General features: G+C 42.1%; 1 long non-coding RNA gene across 2 annotated transcripts; it reads left to right on the top strand.

The window, feature by feature from the left end:
- Positions 1 to 675: 675 nt before the first annotated feature.
- Positions 676 to 8,301, top strand: LOC134045262 (uncharacterized). 2 transcript variants are annotated; one of them, XR_009933291.1, is made up of 4 exons: positions 676 to 905; positions 3,571 to 3,765; positions 4,958 to 5,135; positions 6,568 to 8,301. It is a non-coding gene; the product is annotated as an uncharacterized LOC134045262 (long non-coding RNA). The 2 variants fall into 2 exon arrangements; XR_009933290.1 differs by lacking the exon at positions 676 to 905 and having other exon boundaries at positions 3,008 to 3,765.
- Positions 8,302 to 9,512: the final 1,211 nt, after the last annotated feature.

The raw sequence follows: 9,512 nt of genomic DNA, 5'->3' as shown, positions 1-9,512 counted from the left end.
GGGCCAGGAGCAGGACTGGATCCTGGTGTGTCCCTCCCAGCTCAGGACATTCTGTGATCTCTCTCCCCAATTACACAGGGCTCCATGATTCAGAGGAACAAAATCCTCAAGGATAAACCTTGGAGGTCCTGGAATGGTATTATTTTTTTTTTAACCTTTTGCAGGGCTTGTTAGATCTCGTCAGCAAAGAATAGACTACAAACTGGATTTTAAATTCTCTGAAAAGCCAGTTGAAGGACAGTTGGGACAATGCAAGGTGACATTACCTGATGGCATTTCCTACTACTAGCTGCAGTTTTCCAAAAGCTGATGGCTTTCCACACAGTTCCCTCACAGTGCTGCCGTTTTCCTGCAAAGTGACAAAATGCTGCAGGGACAAGGTGAGGTCACCACTGGAGGAGACAGGACAGAGTCTTTGAGCTGGAAGGAAACAACAGAGGATATTACTGACACGTGCTGCTGCGGGTGAGATTACTGTCAGGGAAGACTGAGCTGAATTGACACCTTCAACAAAAAAAAGAGACAGTGCTACAGCTACACAGCCTCTGAAATCCCTTCCTGTGAGCAGCAGCGTTTCCTCTGCCTCGCTGAGGTTCAGCACCAGTGAGCTCCCGTCCCTCCGTGAGGCTGTCCCCATGTCAGGGATGTAGCTCTGCGTGCTGGCTAACGGGAAAGGCCGTGTGTTATCTGAGCTGCTGGCACTCCAAGTGGTGTTGCCTAATCAGGTTATCTTTGGGTTTCACAGAGATGCTGAAAGAGGCCGGAGAGGAGAGGATCTATGGGAGACTCCACGAACAAAGCACTTGGAGGCTCGGCTTTATTTAGTCCATTTGAGGATTTCATCCTGCAGCCCTGACACCTGTTTGCCACAAGCAGGCAAACCCACATGGTCTCCAGGATCAAAAGTAGGTGATGGGGTTGTTAGCTGGTGTTTGGCTCAATTCAGAGCCTGCTCAGGAGCGGGAGCTCAGCCCATGGGAGGAATTAATCTGGGACTGATCTGCGAGGTGAGAGGTTTCCTTGATGTCCATGGGATGGAAATGGCATGGGCTGGATTAAGACAACTTTGGGGGACAGGGAGGAAGGAGGGATTTTTTTTACATCACCAGGACTTCTCAGGTGGAACTGCACTGCTCCCTGGGAGCAAAGATCAGCTGTGGGCTAGTGAGTAAAAGTAATTTTGCTCCCAAAAACCACAGATACGAAAAGCAGATCTGCTAATTCAGTGCACTGCAACAATGCTGTGTGGAGCCTGCTCTCTTTAGTGCTTTGACAGGCATTTTCTACACACTTTATGACCATGGTTCCTCAGGGTGTAAAAATCACCCACCAGGCTTTAGTGCTGCCATTTCTTTTGGTGAGAACTGTGAGCCTGGGTGGGGATCAGAATGTAATTCTGCAGATTATTTAGAAATGTCAGCTTTCTCAGGGTGCTCAGGTGCAACTTTTCATGTCATTATCAGTATCCACAAAATGCTGTCTGCTTTGAAAAGCATTGCTTACCTTAAAATAGTAGAATCTGATCCAGGAATATGTAGATTTCAAAAGTTCTCATCAACAAACTGTGAGCTTGCTAATAAAAAAAACAAAAACCATGATGGATGAGAAACATAAGAAAACTCCAGCAACTAAAAGTTGTGAGGATTCATCTTTTTGAACTGGAATTCATGTTTGCAATTCCCATGAGTATTACCAGGGTATAAATCCCAGCTCATCAAGAGGGGAATATAACCCCTGGTGGTTTGGAATTAAAGGCATTCTGAGGGGTGCAGAGTCTCATCTTAAGACACAGAGCCACAGTGTGAATCTAAATCCCTGTGCAGTGGGATGTGGATGTGCTGGGATCACAGCAATGGCAGTGATGATGCAGCTTGTTTGGGGCTTTTGAAACAGGCTGGCACACACACGTCCTCCCAAATGAGCGATTTAAAATTGCAGGTGGCTGCTGCTTTCAGTTTTCATCCACCCTGTAACCCTGGAGATGGTTTCACTAATACAGCACTTCCCAAATGTTCAGACCCCAGGTGTGCAACAGTGCTGTTATTGATGAGATTTAAATTCTAATTTTTTTTTTTCGGTACTCCTTATGATGGGAACAAAGATAACTGCATCGGGTCATATCTGTCATTATCACACAGTCTTTCTTTCTTCCTTGCATTACTGGTGATGGGTTTAATTGGTTTTACAATGAATTTGCTGAGATTGTACATATATTTGTGTACAGGGTACGTCCTTACCTTGAACCAGAATAGCAGCTTGTCTGTCCACTCATGTGTAAACACTGTCTCCATGTGCACACTCGCACCTGCAGTCATTATTTTATCAGTGAGTTTTAAACTGTATTATTATTTTTTTTTTGTTTTTGGATTTGTTTTTTTTTTTTGGTGGTGCTAATCTACATAGGATCATAGAGTCATAAAATTGCTCAGGTTGGAGAAGCCCTCTAAGATCACCAGGTCCAAACCTTTCCCTCAGCACTGCCAAGGCCACCATTAAGCTATGTCCCCAAGTGCCAAATCTACAATTATTTTAAAGTTCCACATCTACAATTGTTTTAAATATTTATTATTTGAAGGTTTTGAGGTGAGAATCCCAGGATGGATTGCTGTGTCCTGTGCTATTCATAAACCATCTGGGACTCACACAGCATTTGCCTTGTCTTTAAAACATCTGAATTTTACAAACAAATAAATACGGCGTGAATTAAATGTAGATTTATTGTCCACGGTGTGCTGTGCAACAAGCAGCAAAACAGAGAGTCCCCTCCTAAAAGGACTGAAGGATGGCAGACCATAACACAGCCCCCTGAAAATGGAATAAATCTACCCCTAATCACTACAAGAGTCCTGAGTTTGCAGGAGATATTTCCCTTGTCAAGACCTGTAGCTGGAGTCTCTGATACAGATAATTTCCCAGGTGTTTGCTTGCCTGGGAAAGGGGTCACCTAGGGGGAAAACTGTCTCTGGGAGGATGAAGAGCTGTGAGCCAGCAACAAAATAAAGGTAGGGAAAGGTCTGCCTATACAGCAAAATGTTACAGCTGTTATAATTCCAGAAAATGTCGGGGAGCTGGATTCACAGACCTTTTCCAGCTGCATGTCCCTGTGTCTTACATGACATCCCTCCACCTGTACCCATGCAGCCCGTGCCTCGGTGGAAATAGCCCCAAAGTGTGTTCTGGAGGAGAATGAGACTAGAAAAAGGCACTATCACCATTCAGGTTTGCTGAAATCAACACGTGCCATATTCCAGAAAACAAAATATAAGATGTGGAATATTATACTTCGATTTTTCTTCCTGTTTCTGAGTGAGCTACTCTCTGAGTTATTCCTCTGTCATTTTTACTGCCAAGGAAAAGCCTGAATGTGCATTGTCCTCAAATAAGATCCCGCTGAGCAAAAATTTCCTATATAACCCTTGAAACACAGCGGAGTGAATACACATTCTCTCTCTTTTTTTTTTTTTTTGGTCTTGTTTTGGTTTTTTTTGTTTGCTTGTTTGTGTTTTTTTTTTGTTTGTTTGTTTGTTTGTTTTGTTTTTTTTTAATTTTTGTTTTTTGTTTTTTCCCAAGTACTGAAACTGGAAACTTGGCCTTGGGAGTCCCACTCAGCCACTGCTGGCAGAGAAGCACTGCTGGGTGACATCTGTCATCGGCCACTGCTGAGCTCAAATATTCACTTCCTAGCAGCAAGATGTGTTTTAAACAAACAAACAAAAACAAGGAGAAAGCCTTCTGAGTATTCTCCAACAGCAGCTCGAAGCAGAGGTGAACTTGAAAAAATTTGACTTATTTTTTCAGCCACTCGTCCTTCAAAAAAATTCCCATCAATACCACGTGAGCTGAGCTCTGCACAGATTAGTTGGAATTGCAATGTGAAAAATATCAGGCAGCTATCCTGTTCTAATTGTGTTTTGTAGCACCTGTTCAGACAGAGGATTTTAGAAGGTGCTTTAATCTAAAGAAAACACTTGATAGAAACATGGATTTTGACACCTAAAGAGAGATGTATAAAAAAGCCACACCTTGAAAACTCACCCGGGGAAATTCTAGAAATAAGTTAAATATTTTTAATGCTGAAGATGATTAACTGCAGTGACAGAAATTGAGCAGACTGGGGAATGGTCTAGCTCCTGAGGTCTTCAAATCAGGAATGGATATTTTAACATCACAGAATGGTGAACTTCATACTGATTTTAAATTAATAGAAAGATCCAGTTTGGGATGCACTAAGGAGCACCCAGACTTCAAATGATGACTCCACATAACCAAAGGGGTGCACAGGGCTCTGCCACTGCCCCATGAGATGAACCAGTTTGTCCCACAGCTCTAAAGCTGGGGTCAAAGACTGTTCAAAGACTAGACTTGTTGTAGGCAGAACCTGAAGCTCTTGGGAAGCTCTCTACACCACCAGGACAGATGATATCTTAGGTAAGAAAGGCTTCAGCATTTTCTATAGAGCCTGATAGCCCCATAAAGGCATCTGTTTAAACTTTAAAAATAGGTCCTAATAACACTTCTGAATAAAAATTAAATAAAAAAGAGTATTTCCATCACAGTTTATCCTTGCACGTGTTCTAAATGTAACCAAGAAAACCCCCACCAAAACCACACAACAAACAAACAAAAGAGACCAAAAAAAGGGGAGACTACTTTCCCCTGTTTGGATCCTACTGCATCCCCAGAAGTGAAGTAAAAAACCTGATCAGAAGGCAACAAAATGTTTTCCAAAGAGGACAAAAACCTATCTGTACTTTAGAAATGGTACACACCTGCTGTGGTGAGACACCAAGTGTTGACATGAGTGTGTTAGGTTGAGGTTTAGAACATCATTATTTGCTCTTATTTACCAAATGTCTTACCCACCATATTATCTGCCTTTTCAGATGTGTACTGCTTTTGATTTTTAATTGGTCTTATTTACCAAATGTCTTACTCATTAGACTATCTTCCTTTTCAGATGTGTCCCTGCTTTGAATTCGCTGTGAGGAGAACCAACACATCAAAGCAGTGACACACGAGGCTTTCTCAGCATCCCGGTGCCTTTCAGAGTGCCCAGCACCTCCTTTTGTCACTCTGCTGGTTCCACAAATGGAGCTTTCTCCCTTCCCTGCTCTGTGATTTCACCTGGTCAACAGGTAGGGAGATTAATGGGATTAATGAGGCACTGACCATGATGGGGCTGAGCCAGAGACCCAGAGACTGTTCTCTCCACTCTTTGCTGTTCTGCTTTCTGAATTAGCACCCTTTTAAAAAAATACCTTCAGCACCCAAAGTTGCTTGTGACACTGCACTGCTTTTCTTTCCTCACCTGTGGCAAACTGGTGTCACTCACCAGGTTTCTGAGGTTTGGAGTCCACAGCAGAGCAACGGGAACCTCTGGGTGTATTGAGTCACTCAGTGCTGAATAAATTCCCAATCTCCTGCTGGAGGAGATGCTCACCGGGGGCTTTTTGTGGGGATGATAAAATATGGTGCAAACAGCCTAGAGAAGACAGTGGAGCCCGTCACTGGCTGGAGTGCCAGGGGCCGTCTCTGGAGCTGGATAACCCTCAGCATCTCCACAGGAGCTCCTCGTGATGTTCCCAAGCAACTCCCACCCCACTGGGCAGAGCCAGGGATGCCTCTCACAGGCACCCACCAGACTGGAGCCCCACAGTGGGATATTTCACATTTTGTCTCAGCTCTCTGAGTGTTCCTCACCTCTCGTGGATTTCAGTTTGTGATTAAAGGCAAAAAGTGGGCACAAAATTGGCAGTTGTCTGTGAAGTAGGTTGGAGGTTGAATTTTTTGTTTCCTTGTACAATGAAATCCATTTTTCACTGAATAAAACCCAGCTGTTTGCACTGACTGCTTAAGAACCCTCTAACATTTAACCTAAAAACCATCTGCAAGTGATAGTTTGCCCTAGATCTTCTGGTAGCTGAAATTCTAGTCCACAAAGAATGAAGTTTTCTAGAAAGGATGTGATCTTCTAAAAGAATCACAGCTCAGTCTTAAGAAAATTAAAATTAAAATCATATCAATTTAAATGCATATAAATGATCAATAATTAAATTTTATAATTTTATGTTGTTCAGAATTTTTTCATTATTTTTGTGTAGATCTCAATGCGTTACTAGTCTCTCTATCATTTCTTATCTCTGGAACTAGCAAACTAGTATTAGTAAAATATTTAATTTAATATTAATGTTAACATTAAATACAAGATATTAAATAATATTTAACAATAATATTAAATAAATTTAATATTTCATTTACTATTAAATTATTAATATTACTAAGATATTAATTTAAAATATTACCGAAAACATTATTTTAATATCAACAAGCAAAACTAGTTATTTTTAATAAACATTAATAATTCTTTAGTAAAAATTAGTAAGTTTTAATACTACTAACTAAAAACCAGTAATTTTATGTATTATTTCAAAAAACACTCTGCTGCCCATGCAAGCCAATATTACTGACAGCACAGAAGAAAATTGGTGGCAGCAAATATTTCTCTTTTACAATATTTCAAATTAGCCTCTTTTACACACACACACAAAAAATTTGCTTTAATTACAGGCAGGCTGAATTTTAACTGATGAAAACTGATGGCTTGAGATGCAAACTCTGACCCAGAGCGACGGTGCACTGCGGCACCAGCTGGGGAAAATTCCAAGCAGAAACCTTCCTGAAGAGGAGCAATAAAGGAGCAGCATTCCAGGGAGGAACTCGACAACTCAGCGAGAGATTAAAAAGCAGGGAGTGAATTTTTAATGACCTGGAATGCTCTGGAAGATGTGCCCGATGCAAACACCAAAAAATTGCCATAAGGAATGTGAACCTGGTGGAGCCCAAATAAACGTGGAGCTCTGATGAAGAGGAAAAAAATGAAGTAATGTTGTAGTGCTCCTTCATTGCATGTGTGAATTTTAGTTATGTCTTGAGGAAACTTAAGAAGGATAGGTTGGCTTGGGCTTCTGAACTTTTTTTCTGGAAGAATAATTTCTGGTCAATTATCCTCTCCAACCCCTCTTGCTTTGACACCATAGAATCCCAGGATGGTTTGGGTTGGATGGGACCTGAGAGTCCATCCCATTCCACAGGGACACCTTCCACTATCCATAACCCCATCCCACGTGGCCTCCAGCAGCATCAGAGCTGGATCAATTCCCTTCAAAACGTAGACCCTCAGTGCCCTCTGTCAGCACCACCAGTGCAGGGCCTGACCTCAGATCCTGTCCCCTTAATTCCACAAAGTGTGACTTCAGCAGGTGCCTGGTACAAAAAGGAGAAGAACAAGATCTGTGTTGGCCTCGGCAGGTTCAGAACTTGCACCTTAAAGGGTCACAGCTCAGCTGGACTCTTTTTTTCCCATTCATTTGCCTTGCCTTACCAGGAACCTGAACAGGATTTCCTGCACTTACTGAGGCACTTGATGGAGTCCTTCACCCAAAAGCAGGAAGATGACCAAAAAAAAAAAAAAAGTCAGGAATCAGAAGGAGCCCACCTGGCCTCCAGCAGAACCAATAAAAAATTCCCTGGCTTGGCATCCAGAGTCCTCATCCATTCCTGCTTAATCAGGTCCCACACATCCATCTCATTTAAAGGGGATTCCTCAACTCACGTTTTAACCTTACTTTTCTGAAAATCTAGCTCAGAACAGAAGCTGAAGGCATTTTGTAGGGCTGAAGACTGATGGTGTTATAACAGTGAAAAGCATCAGGACCCTGACACCTCAGAGAGGGCAGCACTGACCTGCCCAAGAGCTCCAGACAGATTATAAAGGTTTCTTGTGGACATTTGACCATGAAGGTGCTTGGCTTTTCTTCCCAGTACCAGCTTCTTCCCTAAGCCCTAGCATTTACTGAACTCTTTTCTTACAAGGAAAGAAAAAGAAAAAAAAAATAAAAAGAGGAAAAAATTGTACAAAAAAAATAAATCCTGCTTTTGTTCTGGATAAAACTAGGTCAGCGTTTTCCATCCCCACTGTCAGTTTTCTGCAGTGTGTTTCAAACAAAGCATCATCATTCCAGCAAAAGGTATTTATAAAGTGAGCTTTGACAAAACAATTGTATTTTTTATTCCAGAAAGGCTTTGGCATCTGTCACTGCCAGGAAAGATTTAAGATCTAGGCAGAATTTCCATCTCTCAGAGTAACTTGGCCTATATTGACTAGAACTAATAGATCTGATGTTTTAAAACCCCTTGTGCAGCAAAGCACTGTAAATTGCAGCTGTTTAGAAATTTCCCTCCTTCATGGAAAATTTACAGTGGCAAAAGTATAAATGTTACCAGGATTTATTTTCACCTGGCACCCCCACAACCCCCCCAGTTCTTTTGACTCAGAGACAAGAATATAGTGCCACAAGGAAGCTGGAAGATGCCAAAAATAGTACCCCATGGGACAAGGAGGATGCCAAGAACACAGACTACTGTGGACAGGGGGCATGACAGAGGTTTTGCTCAAATAAATGAGAGACAATTTTCATCAGAAATAGGGAAAAAATAATGGTTTTTAGTTCTTCTTAATTTTCAACCAACTGGTAAACCCAGACCCTCTTCCGCCCACATCTCAGTGCAATTAGACACAGGAAAAAAATTTTAAAAAGTGACACTTGGAATTTAAAAATAAAGAGAAAAAGATCTGTAATTTTCTTGCCATCTTTTTCAACATGCACATAACCAGGGCTTGTTAAAGCTTATCATGCACACACAGAATATTCACTTCAGGGCATTTACTCCATTGTGGGGACATGTAACCCATTGCAAAGGCAATGTCTCCACTTACCCTGCTCTTCCCTCTTCATTAGGAATTTGCTGTAGAACTCCAGGAGTCTCAGAGCTCCTTACCTGTTCAACAAGAGAATTTGGGAGTATAGGATGGAGCTGGGGCACACATTTGGCATCAGTTCTCCAGTCAGATCATCCTTTAAAAACAAAGACATGAGAGAGCCATCCACCTTTGATGCATAAACCAAGCATAGAAGATCTTCATCAGGGTCAGAGGCAACAAGAAAAAGACTGAGAGGCCCAGAGCTCACTTAGAGCCTGATGTCTTATTAACAAAACTGGGATAAAGGACTGAGCAGCAAGCTGGGAAACATTGGAAAGCAGAGATGAGCACAAGGAACAAGCGCAGGAAAAATGGGAGATGGATGAAAGATTGTAAGGCTGAAGTCAAGGGGTTTATCTCTGGAACCATCACCATCAGGCCTGTGTTTTCACTGAGGTTCTTGGACTGAGTCAGAGGAGATGGAGAGAGAGAGAGGACATGCAGAGGGAATTTCAGGACATCCCACTCTGGAGACCAGGCTGGAGCCAAGACAGGACCACAGACTAGTTAATCCCAAAAACTTCAAGTGAACTGTTCTAAGCCAAACCTGCCACCAGAAAGCATTCCTGCAGCCCTCTAATAGCTCAGCACTGCTCACAGTAGCCATGGCACACCCAGCAGAAGAGAGGGGCAGACAGTAAATCAATATTATGTCAAAGCCCAAAGTCCACCTGAGTCTGATTTGGAAAAA

Source organism: Cinclus cinclus, chromosome 6 (genome assembly GCF_963662255.1).
Source record: "Cinclus cinclus chromosome 6, bCinCin1.1, whole genome shotgun sequence".
NCBI lineage: Eukaryota > Metazoa > Chordata > Aves > Passeriformes > Cinclidae > Cinclus > Cinclus cinclus.
The sequence above is the reverse complement of the archived record's forward strand: the minus strand, read 5'-3'. Positions and strand labels throughout refer to the sequence as shown.